Source organism: Helianthus annuus, chromosome 1 (genome assembly GCF_002127325.2).
Source record: "Helianthus annuus cultivar XRQ/B chromosome 1, HanXRQr2.0-SUNRISE, whole genome shotgun sequence".
In the NCBI taxonomy this organism is placed as follows: Eukaryota; Viridiplantae; Streptophyta; class Magnoliopsida; order Asterales; family Asteraceae; genus Helianthus; species Helianthus annuus.
The window spans coordinates 91,530,365-91,549,598 of NC_035433.2; the positions used below are offsets into that span (position 1 = coordinate 91,530,365).

Below are 19,234 nucleotides of genomic sequence, written 5' to 3' on the forward strand. Positions count from 1 at the left end.
GGTTAACACATCTTCATGTAGAGTTGTGATATTTTGTGTTTAAAGGAAGTTTGAACCATTTATGTTGATATTCATGAAATCGGACTAGTTTATGATAATGGCAAAACCTAGTTAAAAATGTGTTGCTAGCAAGATGAGTATTGATATCTAGTGTGGTGTTATAACTATTGTCCGAAAATGCATAGTATGGTTGAATGAAAATTGTATGAACTTGATGAATATGTGTTTGAACATAGGAAGAACACTTTGAATGATAGTTAAGAATGTGAAAACCCTTGTGATTTTGATCCACTTTGACCAATAACCTGATTAGGAAAACATGTTAGTGAAATTCTATTGGTAGTTTCCTGATTTGGGCCTGATTATATTGTACCATTAATCTGACTATCTGCATCAGCACCTGAACGTGAAAATGACAGCATACCGACTCGCAATCACCCAGTTGCGACTCGCAACCACAGCGTGATGACTCGAGACCACGCGGTTGCGACTCGCAACCATAACAGGACAAGCCGAGACCACAGGTTACGAGTCCCGTTGCGACTCGAGACCTCAGCATGATGAACCGAAACCATGGTTGCGACACCGGTTGCGACTCGCAACCATCCATGATCAACACACAGCATGACTCGAGACCATGCTTGCGAGTCCGGTTGCGACTCGAGACCACACTATTGGGCCTAAGTTAGTGGGCCGGACTTATGAATTTCTGTGCTACTGTAAACGTGTTATTTGGGCCTGTTATCACAAGCCCAACTGTTTGGGCCTCACACTTAGACTGTGGATTATGTCTGACTGTTAACTGAGAACTGTTACTGTTAAACAATGTTTGCCATACGTGTTGAACATTTGTGCACTACTTGGTTCGAATCTGATTATAAGCGATATCCGTGTTAGGACGTAACTGACTACTTGCGACTTGATTGACTTTCTGTGATTAACTGCCGAGCAAACCAAGGTGAGTTCACACCCTTTACAAAGCATGGGATTCCCTGGGTTGGGAACGGGGTTAAGGAACGTGGATTCCTCGTCTACCTTGGGTAGGACGTCAGTGGTTCAGGAATGTGATTCCTCGTCCGGATGGACGGATAAACGTACTAGACTAAAACTCTATCACGAAGTCCCTCCTTTTTGTATCGACTAATCGCCGGGCCAATGGCGAGCGGGTCATTAGTTAGATAGCGCTATTTAGGTCTGACAAGCCTCACACCGTGCCGCAGAGGACGGGCGTGAACTAATGGATCTGGGGCACGTCAATGATGATAGACATTGATGTTTTTCAGGGCACATAAACATGACTACAGTCAGCAATCGATACGGTAACGAGTCTAGTATACACATGGGGTAGCCCCCACGGCCGAAATGCCTGATAACTACATGGGGTAGCCCCCACGGCCAGAGTGCCGGAGTAATTGGGAACGAACATGACACGTTTTTAAACTATGGGGTAACCCCACGGCAGGATGCCAGATAAAGTAAACTGTTTTCGAAACAACTAAAACGAACGCCCACCCGTGAACTCACTCAACTAGTTGTTGACTCGTTACTACATGCTTTGCAGGACCATAGGTACTCAGCTGGAGCTTGCATGGAGGAGGATCGTTGTGGGACAGGGATTGCTGCAAGACTATGTTAAACTTGAAACTTTTGGAACTTATGTTATAACTTTAAACTTATGCTTCCGCTTGCAACTAAAACTTGTTTGTTTTGAAACACCAATCGTGATGGTTAAACTTTTATAACTACTTATATGCTTGTTCAGTATGATTGGTGGCCGGATCCTGGTCAGTCACGCCTCCAAGCGGTAGTACTCCGCAGGTGGGATCTTGGGGGTGTGACAGATTGGTATCAGAGCCATTGGTTATAGTGAACTTGGTTTTAATAAAGGAGAAACGTTTTTGTTAAAACCAGACTATAACCGGTTTAGTGCTCAACGGTCCACAACGACACTTCGCTCATCATGCAAGGCTCGACGTTCTAGGTAATATAATGTATGTATATTGCCTACTTGTTAGTTGCGTAGTACATTGCTCATGGTATGCTTGATTAGTATAACTACTGTTGTTTGAACACGTGCGTGCTTACTCTGTCCTACTATCGTGCTTTCGCGAACCTCTCTCACACGTATTGCTTTTATTATGAAGAAACATGTCTGGACGCGTTAACATGACACAAGCCCAGTTGACGGCTTTGATCAACGAGCGAGTTGCCGCAGCGCTCGCAGCTGCACACGCAGGAGGTCAGTATGCTCAGGCACCGGTGTGCACTTTTAAGACCTTTATGGACTGTCGACCCACAACTTTTAGCGGCACTGAAGGAGCAGTAGGTCTCCTACACTGGTTTGAGAAACTGGAGTCTGTGTTCGAAATGTGTGAATGCCCTGAAGCGCGCAGGGTAAAGTATGCTACTGGTACTCTCGAGGGTTTGGCCCTCACGTGGTGGAATGCTCAAGTGCAGATGTTGGGGTTGGTTGCTGCCAACGCCACCCCATGGGAAAACTTCAAGGAAATGATCAGGGAGGAATACTGCAGTCGTGACGACATTCACAAACTGGAAGATGAGTTCTACAATCTTAAGATGTCGGGGTCGGAGATTGAGGCATACACTAAGAGATCGCATGAGCTTGCCTTGTTGTGTCCTACTATGGTGGATCCTCCGTATAAGCGAATTGAACTCTATCTCAAGGGCTTGGTGCCAGAGATCCAAAGTCATGTGACTTCAGCGAGGTTGACTACTATCCAGCAGGTTGTACAGTTAGCTCACCGTCTCACTGACCAAGCGGTGGAGCAGAACAAGTTACCGAAGCGTATAGGTGCTGCAACTACTTCTGGTGCTTCTAGTGGGGATAAACGAAAATGGGATGGGACTTCAAGCAGGGGTTCAACTTCGGTGCAAACTCAGTCTCAGCAGAGAAAGACGGATGATCACAAGAGCCCCAGTCAGCAATCGTCCGGTGGTCAAAGTCACGGTGGATACAAAGGAAATCACCCCAAATGCAATCGTTGCAACCTACACCACAGTGGGCCATGCACCAGGGGCAACTGTCATCGGTGCAACAAGTCTGGTCATGTTGCAAAGGATTGCAGGAGCGCATATCCCGTCAACCAGAATCGTCAGCAACCTCAGCAAAACCAGCGACAGCAGCAGGGTAACAACAAAGGGTGCTTTCAGTGTGGAGCTGAAGGTCATTTCAAGAAGGATTGTCCCCAACTGAACCAGAACAACAACAATCAGGGGAATGGTAACAATGGGAACAACAACAACAATGGTGCTAGGGGGCGTGTGTTCGTGATTGGTCAAGGTGAAGCAAGGAATGATCCCAACGTGGTGACGGGTAAGTTCCTTCTCGACGACTTTTATGTTACAGTCTTATTTGATTCGGGTGCCGATACTAGCTATGTGTCACTAGAAGTTAGTAAGATGCTTAAGCGTATTCCTACACCCCTGAACGACAAGCACACAGTAGAGCTAGCTAATGGTAAGAGTTTGGAAGCCTCACACGTAGTCAAGGGTTGCCAGCTTATTCTCGTTAACCAGACCTTCTCTATTGATCTTATTCCTATTGTCTTGGGTAGTTTCGACGTTGTCATTGGGATGGATTGGTTATCCCAACACCGGGCAGAGATTCTTTGTAACGAGAAGATCGTTCGTATTCCTGGTTTAGGTAGTGAACCTCTCATGATTCGTGGCGACAAGAGAAGTGCTGTTGAGAACATCATCTCTCTTCTTAAGGCCCAGAAATGCTTACGAAAGGGCCACACTGCGATTTTGGCTCTAGTTACTGATACCACAGAGAAGGAGAAGAAGCTAGAAGATTTTCCCGTTGTACGCGACTATCCTGAGGTATTCCCTGAGGAATTACCTGGTCTTCCGCCCCATCGCCAAGTCGAGTTTCAGATTGATCTAGCTCCTGGAGCCGCGCCTGTAGCCCGTGCACCTTATCGTTTAGCGCCATCAGAGTTGGAAGAACTCTCCACGCAACTACAAGAACTCTTGGATAAGGGTTTTATTCGTCCTAGCTCATCGCCTTGGGGAGCTCCAGTGTTATTTGTGAAGAAGAAGGACGGTACCTTCAGAATGTGTATCGACTATCGCGAACTCAACAAAGTGACTGTGAAGAATCGTTATCCTCTACCGCGTATTGACGACTTGTTCGACCAGTTGCAGGGGTCGAGTTACTACTCAAAGATCGATCTAAGATCGGGATATCACCAGTTGAGAGTTCGGGAAGAGGATGTCTCTAAGACGGCCTTTAGGACTCGATATGGGCACTATGAGTTTTTGGTCATGCCGTTTGGGCTGACGAACGCACCGGCAGTTTTTATGGATTTGATGAATCGAGTGTGCAAACCGTATCTGGACAAGTTTGTCATAGTCTTTATCGACGACATCCTGATCTATTCTAAGAGCAAAGAAGAGCACGAACAACATCTACGACTTATTTTGGAACTCCTTCGGAAGGAACAGCTTTACGCGAAATTCTCGAAATGCGACTTCTGGCTTCGTGAAGTCCATTTCCTAGGGCATGTGGTGAACAAGGATGGGATTCACGTTGATCCATCCAAAGTGGACTCTATTAAGAACTGGCCTGCGCCTCGCACACCAAAGGAGATTCGCCAATTCTTGGGATTGGCAGGTTACTACAGGAGGTTCATTAAGGATTTTTCTAAGATCGCGCAGCCTCTCACTTTGTTAACACAGAAAGGCGTTGTTTATCATTGGGGAAATGCACAAGAGTTGGCTTTTCAGCATCTAAAGGATAGACTTTGTAGTGCACCTATCCTTTCACTGCCAGAGGGCACAGATGATTTTGTGGTTTACTGTGATGCATCAATTCAAGGTCTTGGTTGTGTATTGATGCAACGAGATAAAGTCATAGCTTACGCCTCACGACAACTTAAAGTTCACGAGAAGAACTACACGACACATGATTTAGAATTGGGAGCTGTTGTTTTCGCACTTAAACTATGGCGGCATTACCTGTACGGAACCAAGTGCGCCATCTACACCGACCACAGAAGTTTAGAACACATATTCAAGCAGAAGGAACTAAATATGCGGCAGCGACGATGGGTCGAACTGCTGAATGATTACGAGTGCTCTATCAGGTATCACCCGGGCAAGGCCAATGTAGTGGCGGACGCCCTCAGTCGAAAGGACACTACGCCTAAGCGTGTAAGAGCCTTACAACTCACGATACATTCTAGTCTACCTTCGCAAATACGAGCTGCTCAGATAGAAGCACTGAAACCAGAAAACGTTAGAGCAGAAGCTCTACGCGGGTCAAGACAACGCTTAGAACAGAAGGAAGACGGCGCTTATTATGTAACAGGACGCATTTGGGTCCCGCACTATGGCGATTTACGGGAACTCGTGATGGATGAAGCGCACAAATCTCGCTACTCGGTACACCCTGGTTCGGACAAGATGTACCACGATATTAAAACCACGTATTGGTGGCCTAGCATGAAGGCCCACATAGCAACTTACGTCAGCAAGTGTTTGACTTGTGCGCGAGTCAAGACGGAATATCAGAAACCTTCAGGCCTACTTCAGCAACCAGAGATACCACAATGGAAATGGGAGCAAATTTCCATGGATTTCGTTACTGGATTACCTAGATCACAGCGCGGAAACGATACTATATGGGTGATCGTGGATCGACTCACAAAATCCGCACACTTTTTGGCAATCAAGGAAACGGACAAGTTCTCCACTCTAGCGGAAATATACCTCAAGGAAGTTGTTTCGAGGCACGGGGTGCCCACTTCTATTATCTCTGATCGAGATGCACGTTTCACTTCGGAACTGTGGCAGGCAATGCACAAGTCTTTCGGCTCACGTTTAGATATGAGCACAGCGTATCACCCACAGACGGACGGGCAGTCCGAGCGAACTATTCAGACCTTAGAAGACATGCTTCGCGCTTGTGTAATCGACTTTGGCAACAGCTGGGAAAGGCATCTGCCACTTGTGGAATTTTCGTATAATAACAGCTACCACACCAGCATTAAAGCTGCTCCGTTTGAGGCATTGTACGGACGTAAATGCCGGTCACCCCTCTGTTGGGCAGAAGTGGGGGATAGTCAGATCACTGGTCCAGAACATGTGGTAGACACTACTGAGCGGATTGCTCAAATACGACAACGCATGGCGGCCGCTCGTGACCGTCAGAAGGCCTACGCCGATAAGGGCAGGAAACCACTTGAGCTCCAGGTTGGGGAGCGGGTATTACTCAAAGTTTCACCCTGGAAGGGTGTGGTTCGTTTTGGTAAACGCGGCAAACTCAACCCACGATACGTTGGACCTTTTGAAATCCTTGAGAAAATAGGCAAGGTGGCCTACAGACTGAAATTACCAGCAGAACTCGGTGCAGTTCACAACGTTTTCCATGTGTCAAATCTGAAGAAGTGTCTGTCGGATGAGACGCACGTAGTTCCTCTGAAGGAACTTACGATCGACGAACAGTTGAAATTCGTCGAAGAACCTGTCGAGATCACGGACCGGGATGTTAAGGTCCTCAAGAGCACTAGAATACCTCTTGTTCGAGTTCGTTGGAACTCACGTCGCGGCCCAGAGTTTACCTGGGAGCGCGAAGATCGGATGAAACAAAAGTATCCCCAACTGTTTGAGAATAGTACAAACGCTACCGAGGCTGAAGCTACGGAATTTCGGGACGAAATTCCAGATCAACGGGGGGTGGATGTGACACCCCAGGATAACCGGGAAAACCATGCAACTTGACTAGCTTCCTCAGTGAGTGCCATCAAATTTCGGGACGAAATTTCTTTCAACTTGGGGATGATGTGACAACTCGAAATTTAGAACCTTTCGTTGTAACTTGCTCGTACGATATGTGACTAGTTAAAATGATAACGTGAACCTTTTTACATGATAAGTGCTTTGTTATGTGTGTATTGTATATATATGTGTACGTGTTATATGTGAACCGAGAACCCGACACGAAACAACAAGGACCCGACTCGAGACCATGTGGTCTCGAGTGAACCGTAACCATTAGGCCGGTTTGGGCCTTTGGCCGGTTTGGGCCTTTGGCCGGTTGGGCCATTGGGCCGTAAACCCCCACTCGAAACCCACTAAGGATGCACACACTTGGAACTTGACTATAAATACACCACCTTAGTTAGTGATTACCATTTGTTGAAACATTACACCCACACACTCTCCTACTTCTCTCTCACTAAAAACTCTAGAACACAAACACACTTCATCATTTTCGGATCTTTGGACTTGGATCGGCTCACACACACACCCGGTTGGAAGCTTTTCACACACCCTCGAAACCCATAACCGGTTAGTGTTCTTGATGTTTTGTTGAATGTTAGTGTGCTCATGTTATGTCTAGGGTTTGAAGGTTAGATTGTTTATACATGAGAAATGATTTGCTACTTGTTAAACAAATGATGATATTATATGTACAATGTTGATAATCGGTTAACACATCTTCATGTAGAGTTGTGATATTTTGTGTTTAAAGGAAGTTTGAACCATTTATGTTGATATTCATGAAATCGGACTAGTTTATGATAATGGCAAAACCTAGTTAAAAATGTGTTGCTAGCAAGATGAGTATTGATATCTAGTGTGGTGTTATAACTATTGTCCGAAAATGCATAGTATGGTTGAATGAAAATTGTATGAACTTGATGAATATGTGTTTGAACATAGGAAGAACACTTTGAATGATAGTTAAGAATGTGAAAACCCTTGTGATTTTGATCCACTTTGACCAATAACCTGATTAGGAAAACATGTTAGTGAAATTCTATTGGTAGTTTCCTGATTTGGGCCTGATTATATTGTACCATTAATCTGACTATCTGCATCAGCACCTGAACGTGAAAATGACAGCATACCGACTCGCAATCACCCAGTTGCGACTCGCAACCACAGCGTGATGACTCGAGACCACGCGGTTGCGACTCGCAACCATAACAGGACAAGCCGAGACCACAGGTTACGAGTCCCGTTGCGACTCGAGACCTCAGCATGATGAACCGAAACCATGGTTGCGACACCGGTTGCGACTCGCAACCATCCATGATCAACACACAGCATGACTCGAGACCATGCTTGCGAGTCCGGTTGCGACTCGAGACCACACTATTGGGCCTAAGTTAGTGGGCCGGACTTATGAATTTCTGTGCTACTGTAAACGTGTTATTTGGGCCTGTTATCACAAGCCCAACTGTTTGGGCCTCACACTTAGACTGTGGATTATGTCTGACTGTTAACTGAGAACTGTTACTGTTAAACAATGTTTGCCATACGTGTTGAACATTTGTGCACTACTTGGTTCGAATCTGATTATAAGCGATATCCGTGTTAGGACGTAACTGACTACTTGCGACTTGATTGACTTTCTGTGATTAACTGCCGAGCAAACCAAGGTGAGTTCACACCCTTTACAAAGCATGGGATTCCCTGGGTTGGGAACGGGGTTAAGGAACGTGGATTCCTCGTCTACCTTGGGTAGGACGTCAGTGGTTCAGGAATGTGATTCCTCGTCCGGATGGACGGATAAACGTACTAGACTAAAACTCTATCACGAAGTCCCTCCTTTTTGTATCGACTAATCGCCGGGCCAATGGCGAGCGGGTCATTAGTTAGATAGCGCTATTTAGGTCTGACAAGCCTCACACCGTGCCGCAGAGGACGGGCGTGAACTAATGGATCTGGGGCACGTCAATGATGATAGACATTGATGTTTTTCAGGGCACATAAACATGACTACAGTCAGCAATCGATACGGTAACGAGTCTAGTATACACATGGGGTAGCCCCCACGGCCGAAATGCCTGATAACTACATGGGGTAGCCCCCACGGCCAGAGTGCCGGAGTAATTGGGAACGAACATGACACGTTTTTAAACTATGGGGTAACCCCACGGCAGGATGCCAGATAAAGTAAACTGTTTTCGAAACAACTAAAACGAACGCCCACCCGTGAACTCACTCAACTAGTTGTTGACTCGTTACTACATGCTTTGCAGGACCATAGGTACTCAGCTGGAGCTTGCATGGAGGAGGATCGTTGTGGGACAGGGATTGCTGCAAGACTATGTTAAACTTGAAACTTTTGGAACTTATGTTATAACTTTAAACTTATGCTTCCGCTTGCAACTAAAACTTGTTTGTTTTGAAACACCAATCGTGATGGTTAAACTTTTATAACTACTTATATGCTTGTTCAGTATGATTGGTGGCCGGATCCTGGTCAGTCACGCCTCCAAGCGGTAGTACTCCGCAGGTGGGATCTTGGGGGTGTGACATTTCGGCTCTTTCCATTGCCTTGCACTCTCTCTCTTTGTCGTCTGGTACCTCTATTAGGAAGTCAGCCAATACTTGACCCTTGATTGCTGGTCTTGGCCTGAAAACCACATTGTGACCTCCCAGTTCTATGGCCCACTTTGCCAATCTTCCTGATATCTCTGGTCTTGTGAGGATGTTGCCGATATGGTAATTCGTTAAGACATGAATGACGTGGTTGGCGAAATACCTGTGCAATCGTCTTGATGCGTGAATCAATGCAAGGACCAGCTTCTCCATTATGGCATATCTTGTTTCTGGGTCGTTCAGAGTGCGAGATACGTAATATACTGTAGTTTGAATGCCCTGTCGATCCACGAGCAGAACTGCTCCTACTGCTTTTTCTGATGCTGAAAGGTACATGACCAGTGGTTCGCCCTTCATTGGTGCAGTCAATGTTGGTAATCGTATGAGGCAATCTTTCATTTCTCGGAAAGCGTGCTCAGCCTCGGGCGTCCAGTGGAACTGACTTTTCTTCACACAGTTGCGGAGTGTTTTGATAAATGGGAAAGACTTTGCTGCGTGATTGGTGAGGAAACGGTTGAGTGCTGCTAACCGTCCAGCCAACTTCTGCATTTCTTTTATTGTCGATGGTGACGACATCCGCTCTATTGCTTGCACCTTGTCAGGATTGACCTTAAACCCATCCTTCCTCACAATGAAACCCAGGAACTTTCCTTCTTCCATCCCAAAGGAACACTTCGCTGGATTTAGCTTGATATTCACCCCGCGCAATGTGTCGAAAGTTTTTTGAATGTTTACAAGCATCATGCTCTCTTCTTTGCTCATGATGACCAGGTCATCCATATATACCTCGAGGTATTTGCCAATAGCGTCACTGAATGTTTCATTCATCAGTCTCTGGTAAGTTGCGCCTGCATTCTTTAGGCCAAAGGGCATTTTCGTATAGCAGTACAGCCCTGTTGGTGTGCGAAATGCAGTTTTGTCTTCGTCTTGGATGGCCATCTGCACATGATGGTATCCCTTATAACAGTTGAGGAAGCATTTCCATCTGAACGTTGCCAGTGAATCGATCGTCTCGTCAATGTCTGGTAAAGCTTAGCAATCACGCGGACATGCTTTGTTTAAGTCTTTGTAATCCACGCACATTCTCCAACTACCGTTTCCTTTTTGGACCATCACTGGACTGGCCACCCAGGTTTGATAACGGACTTCTCTGATGATACCAGCATTTAATAGCTCTGTGACTTGTTCTTGCATAGCGTCGTGCTTTATGTCTCCCAGATGACGCTTTGTATGTACCACAGGTTTGGCATTCTCCGAAATATTCAGTCTGTGCTCTGCTATGTGCTGTGGAACACCAATCATGTCAGCCGGTGTCCAGGCGAACAAGTCCATGTTCTCAAATAACAACTTTTTCAGTGCCGCGCGCGTGAGATCTGATATTGCCGGACCCAGAGTGACAGTTTGTTCTGGGTATTTGCTGTTCAGTACCTATTTTTCAGCTTCTGCGCGTGGTACGGATTTGCTTGTTTTTGCTGGCCTGATTTCATCCGTTGCAAGGACTTCTTTGCTTGCGTACATTATTGCAACCCCTGTCTCTGTTGGGAAACCAATAGCTGAATGTGGCCCTGAACAAATCATGCTAAAATCTCCTTGGGATTCTCTTCCCAAAAGGATATCATGTCTTGAATGTGCGGGTAACACCATGAATGTGACTTCTTCTGTTCTTGAGTTCCTTCCGTCCGAGAGCAGCACCAGAAACGATAACTGACTGAGAGGAAAAACGGCTTCATTACAAAAACCAGTTAGTGGGTAATCTACTGGTTCCAAGCGCACTTTTCTTCCTGGTCGAATTGATTGAAGCATTGTTCGTAGATGATATCTGCGGTGCTCCCTGGATCGATGAAAATGTAATCAGTCTGGTAATGACCGATCACCTCAGAAATGACTATAGGTCTTCTTTCTCTTGGGCGTCCCCTTACCATGGGGAAAACAACTTGTCTCTCACGCCAGGAGTCGTCTTGTGTGCACTTGTTATATTTCTTTCGTGGTCTTCGTGGACCCCCTTGAATCATGTGAGTTTCTAACTTCCGAAGCCTTTTGTTGTCCGGGCCTTCTTCCATTCTCTGAATTTGGCGATTATCGCGCTTTCCCCCTTTTACTAGATGGGTGAGCCTTCCATCTCTCAGAGCTCTTTCTATCTCTTGCTTTAGGCTAAAGCAATCATCAGTCAGGTGACCTGTATCTTTGTGGAATTTACAGAAAAGATTTGGGTCTTGGCCCCTTTTGTTTTGCATCTATAGAGGGGGTTTGAACTGGTGGTTCTCGGTTGACAAGACCTCGGAAGGGGTCTTTGTTAGGGGTGTCCACTGCTTTTCCCTGTTTTCTCTCTTAACCTCTTTGCGGTGACTAATCTGGTTGACTGTATTGCGCGCGTCTTCTCTTATCAGGCTTCTTTCTTTGTAGCCAGATGTTTTCCACGATTGGCCTTTGCCTTTCTTGTTGCGCCGATCATTGTGGCTGTAATTGTATTGACGGCTGTCATCACCGGTCAATTGTTTATCAGTGCACACAATTGTTTTCGCTGCTTCGATGAAGGTGTCCCAATCTTTGGGGCCTCCATCCCTTCCTTTCAATCGTTTGATCAGGTCATCACACTTTACTGCCCTAATGAAGTGTGCGCGCATCATCTTCTCGCCCACATCTCCGATTTCCAGACATTCCTTGTTATATCTGGTGATGAAATCTTCTACGCTTTCGTGATCTTTCCTCCATATATTCAAACAATCAGCTTGATCTCTAGTATGCCTGCGCTGTTGGGAGAAGTGCGCAAGGAACTTGTCTCGAAAATCGATCCATGATTTAATTCTTCCTGCTGGCAGGCTGTCAAACCAGACGTGCGTCGCGCCGACAAAGGTTTGTGCGAAAAGATGACACCAAGTTGGTAAGTTCCATCCACCTGTTACTCCTGCGCCATTGAAGACTTGGAGGTGGTCGTCAGGATCTGTTAAGCCATTGTATTTGCCCACATTGTGTGGTAGCTTTGTCTTATCGATATCGGCTGTTGCAATCTCTTTGATGAACTTGGAGTTTTCAGCTGTGCCTTCTGGGCGATAGCTCAGCGAGTAATCATGTTCTGCCTTTGGATTGTACCCCGCGCGCTTGTGGGGTTTGTACGCCTCGTGTTCTGGTGGTAATCTGCTGAATACCGTGCTTTCTGTTTTGTACGTCGGGTCATCTTCTTCATTATAGCTATCCCATTCGTCGTTTATGTTGCGCGGGCCTAAACGACTTTGTACTGGCTTTCTATGTTGGTGGGGGTATTGCACATAGTTGCTTTCCGTTTCGCCATAAGTGGCGCGCGTATCATGCGCACTTTGCCTTCTGATATTGGGTGCTTTCTCAGGGTTTAAGTTCCACGCATTGGTCTGCTGAGGCATGTGGGTGCTCGGAGGCCTTTGCGGTGGAGTAACGAAAGCGGATTGGTTAGCTTGTGCTTGAAGAAAGGCTTGCTGTGCGCTGAGTTGCGCATAGACAAGGTTTAAAGAGGCTGTTTGTTCGGCATACCAGGAAACCGGAGTCTTTGCCTCAGGTAGCCCTAAGAGTGCCGAAAATTTCAACTGCGTTTGGACTGATGGGGTTGATAGGCCAGCCCCATGGTTTGGTGTGGGAACTTCCGGAGGTGTTTGGTTGACTACCCTTTGTAGAGGTTGAAAAGTGGCTCCATTTGTGGTTTGGTTGATGATTCTGGGTGGAGGTTTGAAAGTGGCTCCATTTGTGTTTTGGCTGATAACTCTGGATGTGCTCCCAAAGATATCAGGGAAATCGTTATTTATCTGCCCTTCTTGGATGGTCTCGTTCCTCTGGACCCTTTGGACGTGTGCGGTGTCCGAAATAAGTTCAAAGGAAGAGACTTCTCCGTCCACTTGAGGGGAAGGGCTTGGTTCAGTCATTTTGAAGAGTTTTTTGAAGAAAAAGGAGATGAAGATGGTTTGCAAAAAATACGGTGGGCGCCAATGATGAAACACAGGATAACTCCGGTGGTTAACCAGCTGGATCGTCTCTTATGTGGGTTCAATCTTCTTCTCTACTCGCAAATGACTGGAGTCCTTCAAAACAGTAACACCGTTAGCTCGTTAAGAGGGGAATATGGGGGTTTCCCTCTTAACCGGGCTCTGGCGTGAGAATAAGTACTGCTCTGAGGAAGAAAACAGTGTGTGTTGTGAGTGAAAGTGAGGAGAATAGAATGGATAACCTGAGTGATGAAGGGTCCTATTTATAGCCGGAGGGTGAAGGAGGGAGGATCAACCTTGCCAGCTGTTATCGGGCGCCAGCTGTCCGACCAAGGGGAATATCCTCTTGGTCTCCTCTGCCGCGTTCAGGATAGTGGTCCACGTGGCGCGCCGATATTCGTCCATGCTGGAGAAAACGTACTGCTGTTGTCGGTCTGCTCCCGGATTTGTTGTAGGTCTACATGGCGCTCGGTGACTGGTGACACGTGTTGTCTTTTCCGTCGGAAGGAGCATCTTTGGTGCCACCTTGACGTTTTCCAGAAGCTTCTAGAAGCTTCTGGATTTACTTGCTGATGTAGGTGCCATGTTGGACGTAAAAAGCGGTGTGGTCCTGCACTTCTGCCATGTGGACAAGGAGTTGGGACCATACCTCTTCAACAGGTTTCTGAAGAGAAACTCATATCATTGTTGGAACAAATCAACACGCAAACAACCAAACAAACCAAAGTTACTGTAAGTTTCATTTCTTAACTTGCTGTGCTACTACCAAACAAATCAAATGTCTTCTAAATATGACTGATTAACTGAAAATGAATTTGACTGTTTGTTATTTACTGTTCTTCCTCAGATCCAGAGGCGTCGAAGTCTGCTTGACGATGATGATTAGAGTTTTTAATGTGAATTTGGTGGTATATCTGACAGGTTATTATTGGCTTGATTACTTACGTTTGCGGTTATTATTAATTTGACCTGAAAAACCTTTGTTTGTGATGGTTTAAACTTTAAAGTTTAGATATCATGTAATTCTTGCATATGATAGCTTTCAGAGTATGCATGCCTCCATTGGTAAAGATATCGGGTCAAAGTGGGTACTTTTCGGTTTGGGTTAGGCTGCGTTAACCTAAAACAATAGTTGGCATAGAAGTGGCAAAAGTAGGTTTAAAAAATGTTTTGTGATAATGATATTCAAATGGGTAAAACAAATACGGTATAGCTTGATATATGATGCAATAATTTAAGGGAAAATCGCCAAAATGGCCACGTTTTGGTCAAAGTTTCCAAACTAGCCTGGTCAACCGTCTCGTGGAGACGTCTGAAATAAGGTGAGACGTCTTGACGGCTGCCCAACCATAAAGTGCCACGTGTCCGACAAAGGAATCAGGGTTCTTGACGTCTTGGCTAAGACGTTTGAGACGGCTTGAGACGTTTCAAAGTGGCTAGCCGTTAAGCTGCTATTTTGCATGGCTTCAGACGTTTCAAGCCGGCTTCGAGACGTTTGAACACGGCTTGAGACGTTTCAAGCCGGCTTCAGTTTACCAATAAATATTTGATTTTAAGACGTTTAAGACGTTTGACTGCAGTTTGAGACGTTTGACTGCCATTTTCAGACGTTTGAGACGTTTCACGAGACCCTTTTCAGATAAATATACAATTTGAGACGTTTTAACTTTTCAGTTTTTTTTTCTTTTTTAAATATTAGTTTCTAATTTTTTAAAACACTGAAAATATAAAAAAACCGGTCACATGGGGGGATCGAACTCGGGGCGTTTCATTCAACAAACGACGTCGTGACCAGTCGGGCTAAGCCCTCATCCGTTGATATGTTAGACATATATTAAATATATAAGAACCTTAATATTAAATATTAATAAAGACGTGTCAGATCTTTAAGACGTGTCAGACGTTTGAGACGTTTGAGACGTTTAAGACGTGTCAGACATTTGAGACGTTTCCCAATTTTCGAAGAAATTTTCAAGACGTTTGGAACCGGTTTTTAAGTCACAATTTTCCACCCTGTTATACACAATGTTTTCTTGTTCACCATATTTTCTACAACATTGGTGTTCACAGCTTCAAAAAATGGGCAGACCCCCGAATTCAACAATCAAGGAAAGATAGTGTACAAGCCTTAGAGTATTGGGGGATGTTGTGTGGCCTGACCACGAAGCTCATATTGGTCGAAACTCAGGGGTTATCATATGTATGCTATTGGAAAATCTAGTTAACAACCGTTCATTAAAATGGAACGAAGTAAACATGCAGGATGCTTGTGTCAGATATAGACGCTGCATGGCTGATGAACTCTACGCCGGGCGCTACACACCAAGTAATTTTTGATGGCTTGACGTACGGATTGTAAAATTTAATTCTTATATAAATTAAAAGTAGTAATCACTATTGCGGTTAAAGAATTTGTTACATGATTTTCATAAAATAAAACATAAAAAAACTAATATGTTATTAAAATTCTGCTAAATTATAAGATGGAAAAATGTCATCCGTTGGACTCTGGGTTTCTGTCTCTTTCTCTTTTCCTTTTCCTTTGCCTGATGATTTTCGTGAACGAATCTGTGATTTCATTGGATCTAAACAAACGTCACGAACATGTCCGTATGTTCGGCAACGCGAACAATATACCGAAACAGGTTCTTCCCCACGAGACAAGATTCGGTTGTTTTCTTTTGGACGACCAGATTGACGTTTTGTAATATTCGGTGGTAATACACTGCCAAGGCCTTCTGGTATTACCCATTCAGACCTATGAGGCAGAGGATTAATCGATTCTTCATACGTTTTTTTGTATACTTCGTTTGAGTAACACGAGAAAGCGTAATGACTACAGTCAGGTTCACCCAAAAATCTTGAAACAGCAATCACATGCCCACAAGGTAAACCAGAAGCTTGCCAGACACGACAGCTGCACGAACGATTCGAAAAATCAACTACACCCCTTTTCCCACCGTCATCAACAACAAAGCTGTTTACCCGGATGCCTACAACAGTCCAGGTTCTAGACCCTTCAATTTTCTTTAAAATTTTCTTCTGTGCCCACTAAGTAAGTGAATGGCTCTCCTGCATGCCCTGCAATCGACGGTCATAAAATCATTTTTGTACAGACTCGCGAAAAAATTCGATAAGTTGCGTTATCGGCATCTTACGCGAGAATCTAGACAAAGAGTTAATAGACTCCGCACTATTAGATGTCATATAGTGGTATCGATTGCCGGGACAATGAGCTCTTGCCCATCTACCAAACCTAATATTTGTTAAAACCTGGCGTATTCGAGGAACAGCAAGACACAAAGCATTAAATGACTCGTTAAAGTCAGACATCCGATAAGATTTACACGTCTTCCACCATAGTGCCTCGTACTCTTTTTTTTAGACGACGGCAAACGTAAATTCATCATTAAATGACGACAACACAGGCCGTGGTACACACGTGGAAACACATTTCTAACACCTACATGTATCGAATTCGCCCTATCCGAAATGATCGCCATATCTGCTATTTCACCAACACAATCTCTAAGCTTTGAGAGAAACCATGTCCAAGATTCACCATCCTCTGATTTTCCAATGCCATAAGCAAGTGGTAAAATCTGATTATTTCCATCCATGCCCACTGCTAAAAACAACGTCCCTTTAAATTCACCCTTTAGATGTGCCGCGTCAATGATAACGACAGGTCTTAGATTAAACATAAAGCTACGAATCTGAAAATTAATGAAAATGAAATAAGACAAAAACCCATGTTACTTTAAAAAAAAATAAGAGAAAGTAGAAAATAAATGTGTAATTTACCACCGCCCCTAAAGCAACAAAAACCATTTCAAAACGACTCTGCTCATCAACCAAGATGTGGGTAACGCTTCCAGGATTTGCAAGTTTCAAATTGTAACAATATATTGGTAGTTCGGCAAAAGAGTCTCGTGTTGTTCCTTGTAGTAGTTCAAGTGCATAGCTTTTACCACGCCAAGCTTGAAGGTTTGTTATCTCAACCTCGAACCTTTGTCTAAAATCTTTGACAATCTCTTTCGCTCGATATATCCTACCACTGTCTTTTAGTTGTTCCTTCAAAAAGTGACCCAAAACCTTTGGGTTAGCCTGACGGAAATGTGGGTGTGTTTGCGTCTTCGAACAGGTGTGTCTATCGTTCATATGTTTAACAAACCATAAATTACCACAAGGAATAGCATGAGCCTTAAATCGCCATTCACAACCATCACCCCTGCATGCAACTTCATACCGTGTCTTAGATGATCTATCAACTTTAAACTCGAAATGCTCTAACAAACATTTCTTTCCCAACTCGAGCTTCATCTCTTCTTTGTTATTGAATATATGACCGGCCTCGAACACTATAGATGAAGAACCTGATTCGTTGTGAGACGTTAAAGATTTTTCAAAATATTTTTCTAAATTAGGACACTCATCGTTTATAACATGAAAACTTTCTTTTACTGGAATATTTAGATCTGGAGCTTTGAAATTGTTTAAACAAGACAAACCAGAGGAACCAACATCAGACTCTTGAATAACATATAATTTATATAATTCAAAAGGATTCTGCATCGCCAGATCAAAAAAAAATCTAACATCTCGATCATTAATTATATCGATCGGATCAGTAAACGTAGACATCCGGTATGACAACCGTGTAATGTTTGGAGTATCACACATCTTAGAAACATAGCTTAAAAAACTATTATATGAATGATCTGTTTCAATTTCTAAACCACGTCTCCTTGAATCGACACCAGTAACATACTCAATGTTTCCGTTAATGACATCCCACTTCCCCCCAATATAAACAACAAACTTGACCCTCATGTTGTGAGATAATCACCAAAAAACAATATTTCTCTTAAAGTTCGTGTTTAAAATTAAGGGATCTATATAAATTCATAAACAAACGGCTTGAAATTCATATAAAACGTCTTAAATTTATATAAAACGTCTTGAAATCGTACAACATGTCTCAAAATCCTCCAACAAACGTCTTAAAATAAGAAATGGACAAAAATGGCTCAAGCCGGCTAAAGGGAGAAAAATGGCTCAAGCGAACCAGAAACGGCTCAAGCCGAGGGGAAACGTCTCAAGCCGCCTTGAATAACGGCTAGCCACTATGAAACGTCTCAAGCCGTCTCAAACGTCTTAGCCAAGACGTCAAGAACCCTGATTCCTTTGTCGGACACGTGGCACGTTATGGTTGGGCAGCCGTCAAGACGTCTCACCTTATTTCAGCCGTCTCCACGAGACGGTTGACCAGGCTAGTTTAGAAACTTTGACCAAAACTTGGCCATTTTGGCGATTTTCCCATAATTTAATTACTAAAATAGTCAATATAACATTTGTAATGGGACAACTATCGCATGAGTCCCATAAGCTAACTCATGTCATGTAATTTATTTGTTGATATAATTTTAGTTGGGTCTTGCTTTCTAGTTTCTACATCAATATTTCAAAAATGGAGCCACTTCTCTATCCTGGTTATATATGCCTTATGTGATGGTTTCTTGGACTAGTAACACTAGGTGTTTATCTCTATTAAAGTGGTGTGGGTTCGACTTCTATAAAGTGGACATTAGATGGATTTTAGGAGTAGATTTAGAGGGGATATGTGTTCAAAGGGCGTTTAGTATTCGATTCGGATTCGAATGGTGAATTTGAATTAAATCGAATTCGAGTTGCAAATATGAATTGAATTGAATTTCGAATTGGGCATAAAATTTGAATACGAATTCAGGCAAAAGACATTAAAATTCGATTCGATTAATTAAAAAATTTGTTATTCGACTCGTTAGACACCCTAGTGTGTTCGCCGTTAAAAAAAGAAAGTAAAAAAGAACAAACCAAAGATTCTCGTCAATGTCCAGCAATGGATTGGGTGTTCGTGGGCATCCTTAACCCCTAAGTGATGTGTT

At 44.0% G+C, this 19,234-nt stretch overlaps 1 pseudogene; it reads left to right on the forward strand.

Annotated features, from left to right (window-relative positions):
- Window positions 1-14,193, forward strand: part of LOC110930363 — a 45,540-nt pseudogene extending 31,347 nt beyond the window's left edge.
- The last annotated feature ends 5,041 nt before the right edge of the window (window positions 14,194-19,234 follow it).